The following is a 13,848-nucleotide window of genomic DNA, read 5'->3' as shown; positions in this document are numbered from 1 at the left end:
GGGAAGATGGAGAGCAAGCTGAGCAAATCTGGGTTTTGTGGATACCTGTGTTCCCTGTAAGCTGAGCGCTTGGGCAGCTGTCCAGGAGAGATTTGAATGCCACCCAGCTGATGAGCGGAGCGCCCACAGCCGGTAGCGTGTGTTTCTATTGGTGGTGCACCTCTGAACACTTTGGTGCACACGACAAAATGTATTCTGCGCACAGATGGAACAAATGAGAGGGAACATTGGTGGGTACTCCTGCAATGCCCAGAGTCAGCTGTTGGGGATAGTAGACACCTGGCACAGGCTCTCCACTTGCCCTGTCCTGCTCACGGCACCGCGGGGTGCATGTCGTCTGCCATGGCCTGTGATACAGCAGCTTCCGAGCTGCTCAGCAATGCCCAGCAGGCGTCAAAGGATCAGCCTGGGATCAGCACAGCAGACTGTGCCTCCTTTTTGATAACTACATGCACTTTCCTCTGATGCCAGCAGCAAGGTGGGCGCGAACTGTTCAGGTGCCTTGAGCCACGGCCGTTGCATGTGCCTGAAGGATCCGCCTCATGCAGGGGTGATCCTTGGTGGGCCATTAACTCAGCTTTTGTACAGAAAGCACCTGGGTGGCAAAGCACAAAGAGGGCACAAGCCACCAGAGGATCATTAGTAAGCAAGGGCTGCTCTGTTCTCTTGAATGTACATCCCCAGCTAAACATCCTGTAGTGATTTGGAGGCAAGAAAGTTTAGAACAGGCCCGCTGTGCTCGTGTATCCTCGTGTCTTCTGCCCCCTGTTTTAATTGGGTCCAGTGAAACAGGCAAGTCCTGGGGGCCACCAATGGCTTCTAGCCCTTCTGTCCAGCTGTTCTCGATTGTTGTGTGTCCTCGTTCGCTTTCGCCGCCCCGATCACATGCATTGTTTTCCTTAGCGGCGTGCACGCTGCTTCCAAGAAGGAGGCGCCCGCTGTTTGTGCACATAGAATCTCCCTTTTAAATCCAGGATCCTGGAGAGTTGCCAAGACGTGGTTGGTGTTGTCAAATATTTTGGCAACTCTTGTCTCTAATTTAGTCTCAAACATCTTCACTAGGGAAACGGCATCAGCTGAGCAGCAAGTTGACTCCCTGGATGGCTGCTAAGTGAGCTGCTTCCCAGACGTTTGCAGGGGAGTTTGAGCCAGAATGATTTGGCTCCCGTGGGCTGAGTTAGCGCTAATATCAGGCACGCGCTGCGGGAAAAGGGGCAAACACTTTCACGAGAAATGGCCAAAGACAAACAAAAATGGAGAACCGTTGTTGCTGCCTGTGATGGGGCACCGACGCCCTGCACTCTGAGTCGCCCGGCGCTGGCCATGTATGCGGCGCAGGGATCTGGGTATACAGCATGCGCGGGCTGTTCACATGCTGCAAGACATCTCCGTGGCCTCGACACTGCGGGAACCGCGAACTGTGGCAGGACCATAGCTGTGCTGGAGGAAAAAGGGGCGAGGATGGATGGACAGCACGGGGTGACGTCAGAGGGGATGGAGGGTGGGTGGTTTGAAAAGAGTGGGCCCGGGAGGGAAGAAAGGGGGCAAGGTAGACATTGGGAGGCTGGGGAGGGAGTCTTACTCGCGGTAGAAATTCCCCTGACGAAAGGTCCGGGTGGGCAGACTGTCGCCGAGAGAGAAAGAGAGATTGGGGAGAGGAAGCAGCCCAGGGCGGGGCCTGTAATTGAAGCCCGTGGGCTGACGTGTTTCGGCGGGGAGTGCCGCCAGCTGGACAGGACCTTAGCTGGTCCCTGTCCTTAGGGTCTTGGGTTGGGGTCAATGAGTGAGGGTGGGTCTGGACCCCCCTCTCCCTTTTATTACATCCCAAAGAAAATATCCCTTGGGGCGAATCTCAAGAACTGTCATCTTGGCAATCTGTTTCGACAGAAGCCACCTCCCTCTCCTATTCTAGTCAATGTCTCGCTCAGCTCTTTGTTGCTCAGTGGTCCTCACACGTGTGATAAGAACAGCATGGCCCCATTGGCAGTCGGAAGAACCTGAAAATTTGCCTGAAAGCCTCTTCTTGGGCCCAAAGCCCAAGGTTAGGCAGATCTGTGGATAGCTTGCAAGCAGCCTTATATATGTTCGCCTGAGAGCTGCTTTAAGAATCAGGTATGTGATCAAAATTGATTTTTTTCCTGATGTTTAGTTAACTCACAGTCCTAGACCAGTGCCTGCCTGGGTGAATGGTTGTTTGCTCACAGGTCAGGCTAAGGCCTTTTCTCCACTAACCGCCACTGTCAATCTAATCTACGTGACTTCAGCGATGCAAATAGTATAGCTGAAGTCAACGTACTTGCCGTGGTATCTTGTGTGTGGTAAAGTCAGCGGTAAAGCTGCTTTCCCATCAATGCTGGCTACTCTTCTCATCCCAGTGGAGGACTGGCATCGACGGGAGAGCACTCGGAGATTGATTTATCATGTCTAAGTAGACGAGATAAATCTGGCTGGTGGATCAATCGCTGCAGCATCGATCCCAGGCATAGTGGAGACCAGCCCTAAGCCTGCTAGAAAAATGAGAGTCTGTGGATGGTAAAAGACTGAAAGGAGCTAATTAATAGCCACCAAAATAAGAGTGGATGCTGTAATGAGTAATCAATCAGTGACTCCAACAGTAGGTGGTGCTGTACCTTTAAGTTACTACCAAACTGGTGCTCTTTCTGTGTGAATGACGGCTGGTCCTGTGGCGGGTGGGGGCAGGTTCTTGAGCTATTTAGTAGCTTGGACAACCTCTTAATAGTGTGTATGTGTCTCATGCACACCAGCTTTCTCATTCATAATTGCCCAGCCCCACCATCCCTCCTAACCCATAACTTACCTACAGCAATTGTTCTCATAGAACAGTCATCTTAGGATAGTACGCTACCTAGACGGCCCTACCAAATTCACCATCCATTGTGGTCAATTTCATGACCATAGGATTTTAAAAAACTATAAATTTCATGAATTCAGCTATTTGAATCTGAAATCTCAGTGTTGTGATTGTAAGGTCCTGACCCAAACAAGAGTTGTAGCGGCGTCACAAGGCTATAGCAAGGAGAGGTTGCAGTTCTGCTACCCTTAATTCTGCACTGCTGCAGGTGGTGGTGCTGCCTTCAGAGCTGGGCAGCTGGAGAGCAGCAGCTGCTGGCAGGGAGCCTAGCTCTGAAGACAGAGCCACTGCCAGCAGCAGTGCAGAAGGAAGAATGGCAGGGTATGGTATTGCCACCTGTACTTCTGTGCTGCAGATGGCTGGGCACTGCCTTCAGATCTCAGCACCCGGCCAGCAGCTGCCACTCTCCAGCTGCTGAGCTCTGAAGGCAGCACAGAAGTAAGGGTGTCAGTACTCCCCTGACATAACCTTGCAACCCTCTGGAATTCCCCTTTGCATCAGGACACCCGATGTGAGAAACCCTGATGTCCCTCGTGAAAATCTCTATTGTATAGGGTAAAAGCACACACAAACCAGATTTCACAATCCATAATGTGTTTTTCATGGCGGTGAATTTGGTAGGGCCCTAGTTACATATTTTTAGCTTCTTTAAATGTGGTTGGAAACAGAGGGGCAGCCAACTCTCCAGAGACCACTGCTGGCTCACAAGCCACACTGCGGTGAAGTAAGATGAAGTTTTTGATGGGGGTTTCCAAGCTGCCTACATGGAGCTGCAGTGACCCGGAGACTAAGTAATCAATATAGTTTATTCTAGGTAATATTTATAACTGATCATGGCTTCAGGATGGCTGCAGCACCTGGCTCTTAGAGAAAATGGCTGGTCATGCATATATGAGCAAGTGTAACCCTTCTGCTGGGTGGAGCCAGCAGCAGCCAAGGCCAGGTTCAATATGTAGGGGTTCCCTCTCCATCCAACACAGGACGGGGCTCGAGACTCCACCCACTAACCTGGGAAATTCACACAACACCCCTGGGCGCCTCTGAGAAGCAATGCTTCCCCAAGCACAGAGTCTGAGCATAGAAAAGAAACTTTTCATAAAAGGGAGGGAAGTAACTTGGCATTCACTTGGGAAAGCACCACAGAGTTCATAAACCAAAACGATGAGTAAAAGTCCCACCCCAAGTAGGTTGGGCTTTGTCCTTTTCCTCTCCGGTTCTTAAGTTGAGCAATATAAATGCTCAATCCTTCTCTGTACCCCACGCACAGTCGCTGCCCTTGGTCAGGGCAGACCCGGAGCTCAGAGGTGCATCTGCAGGGTTTCACCTCCCATGTTGGGTGGGGGAACATCTTACTCACTTTGCTGGTCACTCACCTTCCGCCAGCTCACTGCCGGAGACTCCCTTATAGAGCCTATTTTATCTCTACTCTTGAGCCAGAGGGAGAAACAGGGTGAACCAATCTCTTGGCCAATGCCTTGAGGGCATGTAGCCTGCTAATTGAGAGACCTGCTCTCACCTCTGAACCTCCCAGAACTCTGGCAGAAGAGCCCTTCTCCATCCGAGGATCTTGTCTCCTTTGAAATAGGTTAAACACCGTCTGTCTTTGCTGCATTCCCACAATAATTGCAAGCCTTGCTGATCATATTTCTCAATTCCTGCATTTAGTATTAACATAATTGGTGACCCCACACCAGCTAAATGGATTACAATGAGAAAAACACCACTCCATCAGCTGAATGTTTAACAAATCTTAGCAAAGCAGGAGCAAGCTGTATTTGCATAGACACATCCAGGCTCTCTCCCTCCTTCCAATTAGCTGTAAGGCTTGCATCCAACCAGATCCTACTTATACAAGAATTTGGGAAGCTTTAGCAAACCCTGAACTCTGACTCACCATGAGTAAGGAGGCAAAGTACAGGGCAGTCTTTGCACCTGGGAGTACTGGGACCCATAATCAGGGTCTGTCTCCCAGGAATGCTGGCAAAAAACTGATCTGAAATCTGGCCCCAGGAGTACAATCTAGGCCAGGCTTCTACAGCCAAATACCCTTATCGCAGGACTGGAATCCATTCCCACTGATTCTCGTGTTTACGGCAACATCTCATATATAAAGTGATAGCTGAAGATTTCAACCAGGAAAATGGTGAATCTGAATCTATCATCTGCTACAGCAGATATAACCTTCCCTTTGAAAAGGAATTCAAAGTCCAGAGAGCCAGCAGAATTTCCTGAAAGCCTGGTTTCTAGCAGTCATCAGAAAGAAATGGTGTTGGAGTTTTTAAAATGTATTGTATCTATTTATCTTCTCTGAAAGGGGCTCTATCATAATGCTGCACTGGCATTTTATTTGTTGAGTTTTAATTATTCCAGAGCCGAAGTGGTCATTTTGCTAGTCTAAATGCTCTTTTCTAATTGTCAGCGGTGCACATTCAACCTGGGATCTGAAAGTCAAGCTGGATTATTTCTTCTCTAGCTGCAATGCCAGTAAAAAGGTTCGTTAGGCCAAATTATGCACATAGTGCCAGCTTGTGCAACCTTGCTGTATGGCTGTAACTGATTGGCATTTAGTAAGCAGTTTTGTTTCGATAGCATTAAAGAGTAGAATCCAGCTTTTTCTCTCCCTGAGGTTTATTGGCTTTATGAAGATAATGGCAATAAAAAGTAGAAAAAACTGATTTTTCTCACTAAAATCCACAACTATAGTAAGATAGATGCTCTGTTCAGTATATAGGTACCATATGTGCACAATCACATCTCAGAACAGAGGTGCGCTTTAAGAGAGAAAGGGAACTGATTTTACATCAAGCCTTATACACCTGCCTAGCAGCAATTGGAGGTTCATTTTTTTTTTATAAGAAATCAACCCAGAAGTGGGGAGAACTGGGTCTTGGAATTCATTCTGAATCCAGCTTTGCAAAGCGAGGATCTTCTGTTGGTGAAGAAAAGCACCATCAAACTCAAACATGTATTGAGAAAACGCTGCGAGTCTCATCGATTTGTAAGGTTAGAGGACCACCATCTAGTCTGACTTTCTGCATTAACAGTCTGAAGAATTTCACTCAGCAATTCCTGTATCATTTACCCGGCCTCTAGTGGAGCTAGAGCACATCTCGTAGACACACAGGCTCGATTTAAAGACTTCAAGGGATGGAGAATCTGCCACATCCCTTAGTCAGAAGGTTGTTGCAATGGCTTTGCTGTTAAGAATGTGCACTCTATGGTGACTAAGGTGCAAAGGGAGGAGGATGGAGAAGCAGGAAACATGGGGATCAGAGGCGACTGTAGCTCTGTGACAAAAGGCAGCATGGTCTGGCTAATAAGGCATTAATATGCAAGTTATGAGACTTAAGTTCTGCTCCCACACCTACTGCTGACTTGTGTGGGAAAATCAGTCCCACCTCCCCCTCGTTTGTCTGTCTTGCCTATTGTAAGTTCTTCAGGGCAGGGACTGTCTCTCTCATTCTATGGATGATTCGATACCGAGCACAGCACATTCTTCGGGGGCCTTCTGGGACTATTATCATACATCTCATTAAGAATAATAATTAATAAGCAGAAGGGAGCAGAGCAGAGCCAAGGGCTCTAGTCAGTCACACCCAGCTGCTTGCGTGATTTCTCAAAGCGTACAAAGGAGATAAAAATAGCAAATCTTTTGCTCTCTGGTTTCCCGGACACCCACAGCCATTCTGCCTTTCAGCCGAAACCCACAAAGACCAAGTGCAAAGTGTGCATGTCAGAGAGAGCGCCGTGACTCGCGGCTGCATTCCGCATATGAGCGGAGCGCCATAGGAGAGCTGCTCTGCACCCAGCAGGCAGATGCATCTCCTTTTGCAGGGGCTGCCCAATTGATGTTATTTTTACATCATGTTTGCACAGATGTAGTCCGGTGTACACATTTTAGTAGTATAATAATTCAGCACCCTTTTATTTGATTATCTTATGCAGAGCCGCACTGTCCCCACAACCCCCCGTCCATTAGGTGTTACCAGGGGAGTCGAAAGCCTCCATGGGCCCCGGGGCACAGTATGTGTTTGGGGGGGGGAGGGTGCTCCCAGAAGGGCAGGGACTTGGGCAGAATCATAGAACCCCAGAAACATAGAACTGGAAGAGACCTAGAGAGATCATCAGGTCCAGCCCCCTGCCCTTATGGCTGGACCCAGCACCGTCCAGGTCATCCCTGATAGATATCTATCTAGCCTGCTCTTGAATATCTCCCATGATGGAGATTCTGCAACCTCCCTGGGCAATTTATTTCAGTCCTTAACCACCCTGACAATTAGAAAGTGTTTCCTAATGTCCACCTCCCTTGCTGCACTTTAAGCCCCTTGCTGCTTGTCCTATCCTCAGAAGTGTCAAAGTCAGACAGGACTCACAGATTTGTCAGACCGCTCTGTTTATTAGCAAAGCTCTGCTAAATTAACCCAGAAAAAGTGAGCCCCATACAAGGTTCAAACCCCTTGATTTATACAGTCAAAAGAAAGCCAAGTTAACAGGATTAAAAGGAGGGGCAAAACTTCACATGATTACTGTGAGACTAGTCAAGTATCTTCATTTCAACATCAAGCACACAGCAATCTCCTGTCCATATCTCCCTGGTTATCTCAATTGCTTTCTGCCTAACACATAGGGTACGTCTAGACTACAGGGTTTTGTTGACGGAAGTTTTGTCGACAGATACTGTCGACAAAACTTCTGTCGACATAGAGCGTCTAGACACATTCAGTTCTGTCGACAAAGCAAGCTGCTTTGTCGACAAAACCCTGTAGTCTAGACGCAACCCTACAGGCAATAACACCTTCTGTCGACAGAACTCTGTCGACAAAAGGCGTTATGCCTCGTAAAATGCTGAGTTCTGTCGACGTTATGTCGACAGAACTCAGTGGTAGTGTAGACACAGGTATAGTTTTGTCGACAAAAGTCCACGTTTGTGGACAAAACTCAGTAGTCTAGACACACCCTTAATGTTCCTTTTCCTGTTAACTCAGGCCCACCTGGCTAGCACGTTGATCTGCATACCTACAAACAACATTAACATACTTTTCTTCTTCCTCTTAAAAGACAAACAGTATTCCTTCAACTTATTCAATTATTACAGCACAATTCATCTTTCTCTTACAGTATAATTCTTTCTGCTTTCACAGAATTTAAGGAGAACAGTTTTTCTTCCTCCTCCTTGTAACACCCTGTTAGGTACTTAAAAGCTACTGTCATGTGCCCTCTCAGAAGGGGTGGGGCCAGAGCAGCTAGCTCTCCATGCTGCCCGGAGCACAGCGTGCCCTCTGTCCCCAGCCTTCAGAGCTATATGGGGCGCTCCAGCCGTAATTTAAAGGACCTGGGGCTCCAGATGCCACTGCAGCAGCCCCAGGCCCCTTTGAATCGCTGGGCCAAGGGCAATTGTCCCCCCTTATACCTCTGTCAGCAGGTCTGGGTGTTATCTTCATTTTACATGGGGGGGGGGACTGTGGGCAGTAGAGCGGGGAATTGAATTCAGGATTTCCTGAACTTTTGCCACAAATCCATCTCCCCCTGAGCATGAAGAATAGGCACCTCAGAGAAATGCTGAAAGGATGTTGCTGGGGGTTTTAAGTGTGGCATATGGGGTATTGTTAGCAGAGTGGGCGACATCGGGGGGGGGGAAAACACTTCCAGAGACAAACTTCCCAATGAATCGTGTGTCTGGTGCCCCTCTGGCGAGAGGCTAGCCCTTCCGTTTCAACCTCCGGTGCTAGAGTCGCTCACAGCTCCTGGGGCATTGTCTGGGACCCCAACGCCCTGCTCTTGGCTGTTAAGCGTGGGTCAGGGCCAGGACTCAGCTGGAATGAGCCCTTCTCATAGCTTAGGGCGAACATTGTGTTGATCATCGTCCTGTTTGTTTAATGCACTTTCTGGGGTGATTCGCACCAGGCCAATTTCAGTTGAATTGCACCAAAAGCAGAAGCCTCAAGGATTCTTCCCAGACAGCTGAAGTGAGACCGGGAAGGTTAAGCTACATTTGCTTGTGCTTATTGGAGTGGTAGGTGGAAAAACTGGAGGGGACAAGCGTTGGAGAATGGTGGGAGAAATTATCCTTCATTTTAGGTCACTCACGTAGCCATCAGCAGGGAAGGCTTTCTTTGAAAGGGGACTCAGGAAATAACATTGAAGCAAAGAATGATGGTCTTTCCCTGGGACACCGAGAGCTTTAAATCCTCTATTAATAACTCACATCGTTCTTGCCTTGTCTGGAGAGGGCCTTGCACACGTGCATGGCTGCATGAAGGATTATCAATAGTTTGAGGTTGAATGAAATATTGTCATCTGATGATGTGGAGGGCAGATGGCAGATTGTTTGTTCGGAAGGTGTGGGCTGCAGGATTGCCATTCTGTTCACTTTTGGGAAGGGGCACGTTTGTGTCTGTCTTCTAGCTTCTGGGCCTTAAGGAAAGGCAACAATAAATAGGGTAAGCATCACCGCGGGGTCTGAGATCCATGGCAGAGAAGCAAAGAGAGGATGAAAGCGTGGAATAGCTGGCATAAGCATACGCATTTGTAGGAGGAGGCGCAAAAATGTTATCCCCATGTGTACACCAGCATGCTGCTTGGACCCGCGTGCATGACATAGTAGTGGTTAAAATATCCCTCATGACGCTAACTGTAGCGCTTCTGGCATGATCCATAGGGTCTGTCACTCCCCTCTCCTGCGCATTGGGAGTGACAGCGTGTGCAATTGTGGTTGGATGCTGGAATGTCCTGTGAGGGCTGCGGATGTCCCATCGTCATCCCTGTGGGTCTCAGCTATTCCAAACGTCTGCCGCTCCTAACACGTCTCCCTGCTGTCAGCAGAATGGCCTGGCTTGTGGTTGGGTGGGACACGGGGCAACTCGGCGTGGATTCTGTGATCACAGCTGTTGACTCGTTCCCTGTAACTATGACAGAAGACGACACTGTGGTGACAGCAGGTTTTTTTCTCTGCAGCTGGAGCGGAGACTTCGGAGCGGTGTTGTGGTATGGCTGATGGGCCGCTCCGACAGTATTGATGTACGGTGTCCTTGAAGGGGTCTCCCAAGCCAAGTGAGAGGCATGTTGTTAAGCTGCTTGCCGCAACTTAGCCTAACCTTGCTTTTAGTTCGCACAACTTTTTCTGTCATCATTCTTATCAAGTTTGCGCCTTGCAAAGCAGAGAGACACAGACACACACACACTATCCGTGCATGGAATTTTATTTATTAGGGTGTGAGCACCAGGAGCCAGCATGGACTCTGGATTTGGGAGGGATAATTTTCCCTGGCCCCCACAAGAGATGGGCTGATCTTGCTAATACGCCAGTGCCATGCTGTTACTACAAGAATCCAAGGCTTGTTGCTTTCATTCTGGAGCTCTCAGGCTTCCAGGAAATCCACCATCGCAACTAGCGGTAGTAAATCCATGTCATGCCATTGTGGGGAGGGAGGAATGGTAAGAAGAGATGTGGTGGTAATGCAGAGCATGGCAAAGACATGGGTTGTATTCTTAACGTATTACTGTAGGAGGTGCATGTAGAGGTTGCGTAGTGCGTTCTAAAGGGTTTTACAACTTACACCCAGGCTCGCCAATGGGGGAGAGGAGAAGGGAGCAACTGCCCAGTCTCTGGCAATTCAGAAGGGTCCAGGGCTTCCAACCACTCCTGCTGCTACTGGCACCCAGAGCAGTGGGCCCTTTAAATCACTGCCAGAGTCCCATGCAGTGTGCTCCAGGCAGCACTGAGGACGGGGGGTAACACTGGTGACTGGCGGCTGGCTGCCCTGCCTCTGCCCCTTCCTCCCGAGTCCCTGCCTCATCTGGGAATGCAGCCCTCTCCCCGCCCCCCATTCCTTGCCCAGGAACCTGGCAAGGCTATTGGCTGCCCTGCTTTCACCTCTCGGGGCTAAGGGAGTAAGGTCATATCTTTTATTGGACCCACTTCTGTGGGTGAGAGAGAACCACTATCAAGCTACACAGAGCTCTTCTTTGGGCCCTTGTAAACTGGTCTCTCCCACCAACAGAAATTAGCCCCATAAAAGATAGCACCTCTCCCTTGTCTCTCAAATATCCTGGGACTGACGTGGCTACAACAGCACTGCATAAAATCTTTGAGGCTGTAATTTTCAAGGTGTGGTCCCTGTTGAATGCTGTTGGAGAGAAAGAGTACAATCCACGCAGGTGGGTTTTTTAGTACAAAGGAGAGGGTGGGAGATTCACTTTTGCCATTCTGTTCCTCCCCCCTTCCCCACCCTGAACAGCTCAAGTGGTTCCCCAGTGTGGGGCAAAATCTGAAAAGAGTCTCTAGATCAGACACATACCTTTGGCTGGCCTCATGAAAATCCATTTTGTATTAGCGAAAAAGATTTAAAATAAAAAAAACATGCTTTGCTCATGGCATTTCATATTTTCATACATAGTAATGGCCGTGTTCACCCACCCCGTCCCCCGCCATTAACAATTTCCCAACTTTCTGTTCTGTGTATGTTAAAAAGTGGAGTGGGTTTTCTCACTTAATGTATAAGGGCATGTGGAATCCATTCAGTGAGGGCGGGGATGGAATGAGGCAGATGAGTGAAGGAACCCTGCTTTTCATTCTATATACGATTACATCCACACACGAAAGCAAAACACATTAAAAGAACATTAAGGTTACAGAGTCAACTCTAAAAACTTAGTAAATGTCAGATATAAGGTTGCCCGGGCAACTTTAATTTGGCCTCCTGGTACACATGCATTATGATCCAGTTATATCATTGCATGCTATTTTTTTTACACAACCCATTCAGTCAAGTTACCCATTCTTCCTTTTTATCCTCCACATTCAAGATCTGGTCTCAGGCTTTTGGTAGCGGTGGGAAAGAAGGGCTTGGGGGTGCTGAAGCCCCCTGCCATCCAGGTTGCCAGTCCCAGTCACTGACCCTCACTTGGGGTTCTGGCTGGGTCCCCTTTTCAGGGCTCCATTCCTGGCCTCTGCAATGACCTTGCAATGACCTCTAGCTTTGGCCCCAGTCTGGAACAGTGAGGGGCATGGATGGGGTAAGTGTGGGGGTGGGAACCACCACTCAGAACCCCCACCCTAAAAATTGTTCCAATGCCACTGAGCATTATTCACTATGTGCCTGAAATCCTGCTCTGAAAACAGACTTATCAATTTCCTCCTAGGTGTTCCTATGCTGCTCTCATCATTGTACCCGAGGGCCTCCTAAACACCAGTGTCTGTGAGTGTCCCAACACCCCATGAGAAGAGGGGCTGCTATTATCCCAGTTTTGTACCTGGGGAGCAGTGACAAAAACACGAAGGCCAAAATTGTCCATCAGTTTGGGTTGCCTAACCTCACAACTGAGGCCTGATTCTTGTTGTCCAAGTACTTGGCGTTTTTGGGTATCGCTTTGTATGCGCCAAGCAGAGCTCCAGCTGCTTCAGTTGCCGTTGTGAGCGCTCTGCACTGCTACAAACCTGGCCCCAGGGGTCTCGTGTTGGGTACCCGCAGAATGAGGAACATGCACTTAGTGGTTGCCTGTGACAAGTCTAATGTAGGCAACTCTAGCATTTAAGGGACAGTTTAAAGGGCCTTTCCAAGCCCCCTTTTGTCTTCCTGTAATCCCTTGCCTCGTTCACTACCCACCTTTCAGCTTCCACAACAAATGAGGCAAGGATCCTGTAAACAAACAGCCTCCTTACCACACAGCCTTGCTTGACTCCCAGAGCACTGTCCAGGGTGTTGAAGTGAAGGGGGGCATTGCTGTGGAACACATAATTAAAACTGTATCAAATGCATATGCAAAGTGGGCCAAATGTGGCCTCATTTTCTTTGGGACTGCAGAAGGCACATCCCTGCTAACCAGGCAACCTGCTGTTCCATTTTGAGGCCCTGCTCCAAAGCACCGAGGCCACATGACAAAACAGTTGTAAGAATATCACCAACAGGGACAAAACCGTGTGGGGGGGGGGGGGGTTCTTTCCCCAAACCCCCTTCTGAGGGAAGGCTGAAGAGATTTTTCTAGAACTTCCCCCCAAAAAATTCAGTGTGGCGTGAACCATTTCAACAGAGTTGCCGACGCCGGCGGGGGGAACGAAAGAGGCCATTGCAGCAGCAGCGGTGGCTGGAACCCCAGCCCTTTAATTTACCCCAGGAGCCTCAAATGGCACAGACCGGGTGGCTCTCCAAGCCGGCTGGGGGAGGCGTGGCACAGTCTGGGCAGTGCTGAGATCTGGCTGCCCTAGCTCTGCCCTTTCCAGAAGTCCCAGAGCCAAGACACCCTCCCCCCTCGCCCCCACCCCACACACAGACCTTGTGCAGGACCCAGTGAAGCCAGCCGCTAGCCTTGCATTTCAATACAAAGGGATACACTTTGGGAAAGGGAGGAGGCACCAAAAAAAAGCTTTTTATGACGAGCAATGCCAAGCAACCTTAACGGTACTAGGAACCTGGCCTGTACCATTGAAAGGACTCCCTGAGTGGTGATTGTGCAGTGCCTAGCAGCGTAATCTCCATGCTGGCCTTTGGATCTGCCCTAACACAAGTAATACATGGCAAGTGTGTATGGAAAGAGGTAAAGTATTTACCTGCTGGCAGTGACAAGAAGCTGTTTCTTGACCAGGCCATCAGAGGCCAGTGAATGAATCATCTGCGGGCAAATGTTATTTCTCTGAACTGGGGCTGTTAGCGCCATCTGCCAAGCATCCCATTCGGCATGCCTGGGCTGTTTATACCGCAGCCAGCTGTGCACGGCAAAAGCAGCTCTGCAGCCCTCGATGCATTTGCCTTGGCCCCCACTTCTTGTGTCTACTGGTTACCTTATCAGAACAGCTCAGCTAATAATTTCCAAGCATTTGTTGCACCCCCCTCTCTTTTCCTGTTTAAATTAGATGCCATCCCAGCAAACCCTCAATTCATGGCTCCAGTGCACTTACAGACTGGCCCTTGGCAAATTGGAGCAAGTTCGCAAAGATGCTTGCGGTAGGTGGGCAAAGCAGCTATCAAAAAGAAAAGCTT

Source organism: Pelodiscus sinensis, chromosome 10 (assembly GCF_052426305.1).
Source record: "Pelodiscus sinensis isolate ZL-2025 chromosome 10, ASM5242630v1, whole genome shotgun sequence".
NCBI lineage: Eukaryota > Metazoa > Chordata > Testudines > Trionychidae > Pelodiscus > Pelodiscus sinensis.
The sequence above is the reverse complement of the archived record's forward strand: the minus strand, read 5'-3'. Positions refer to the sequence as shown.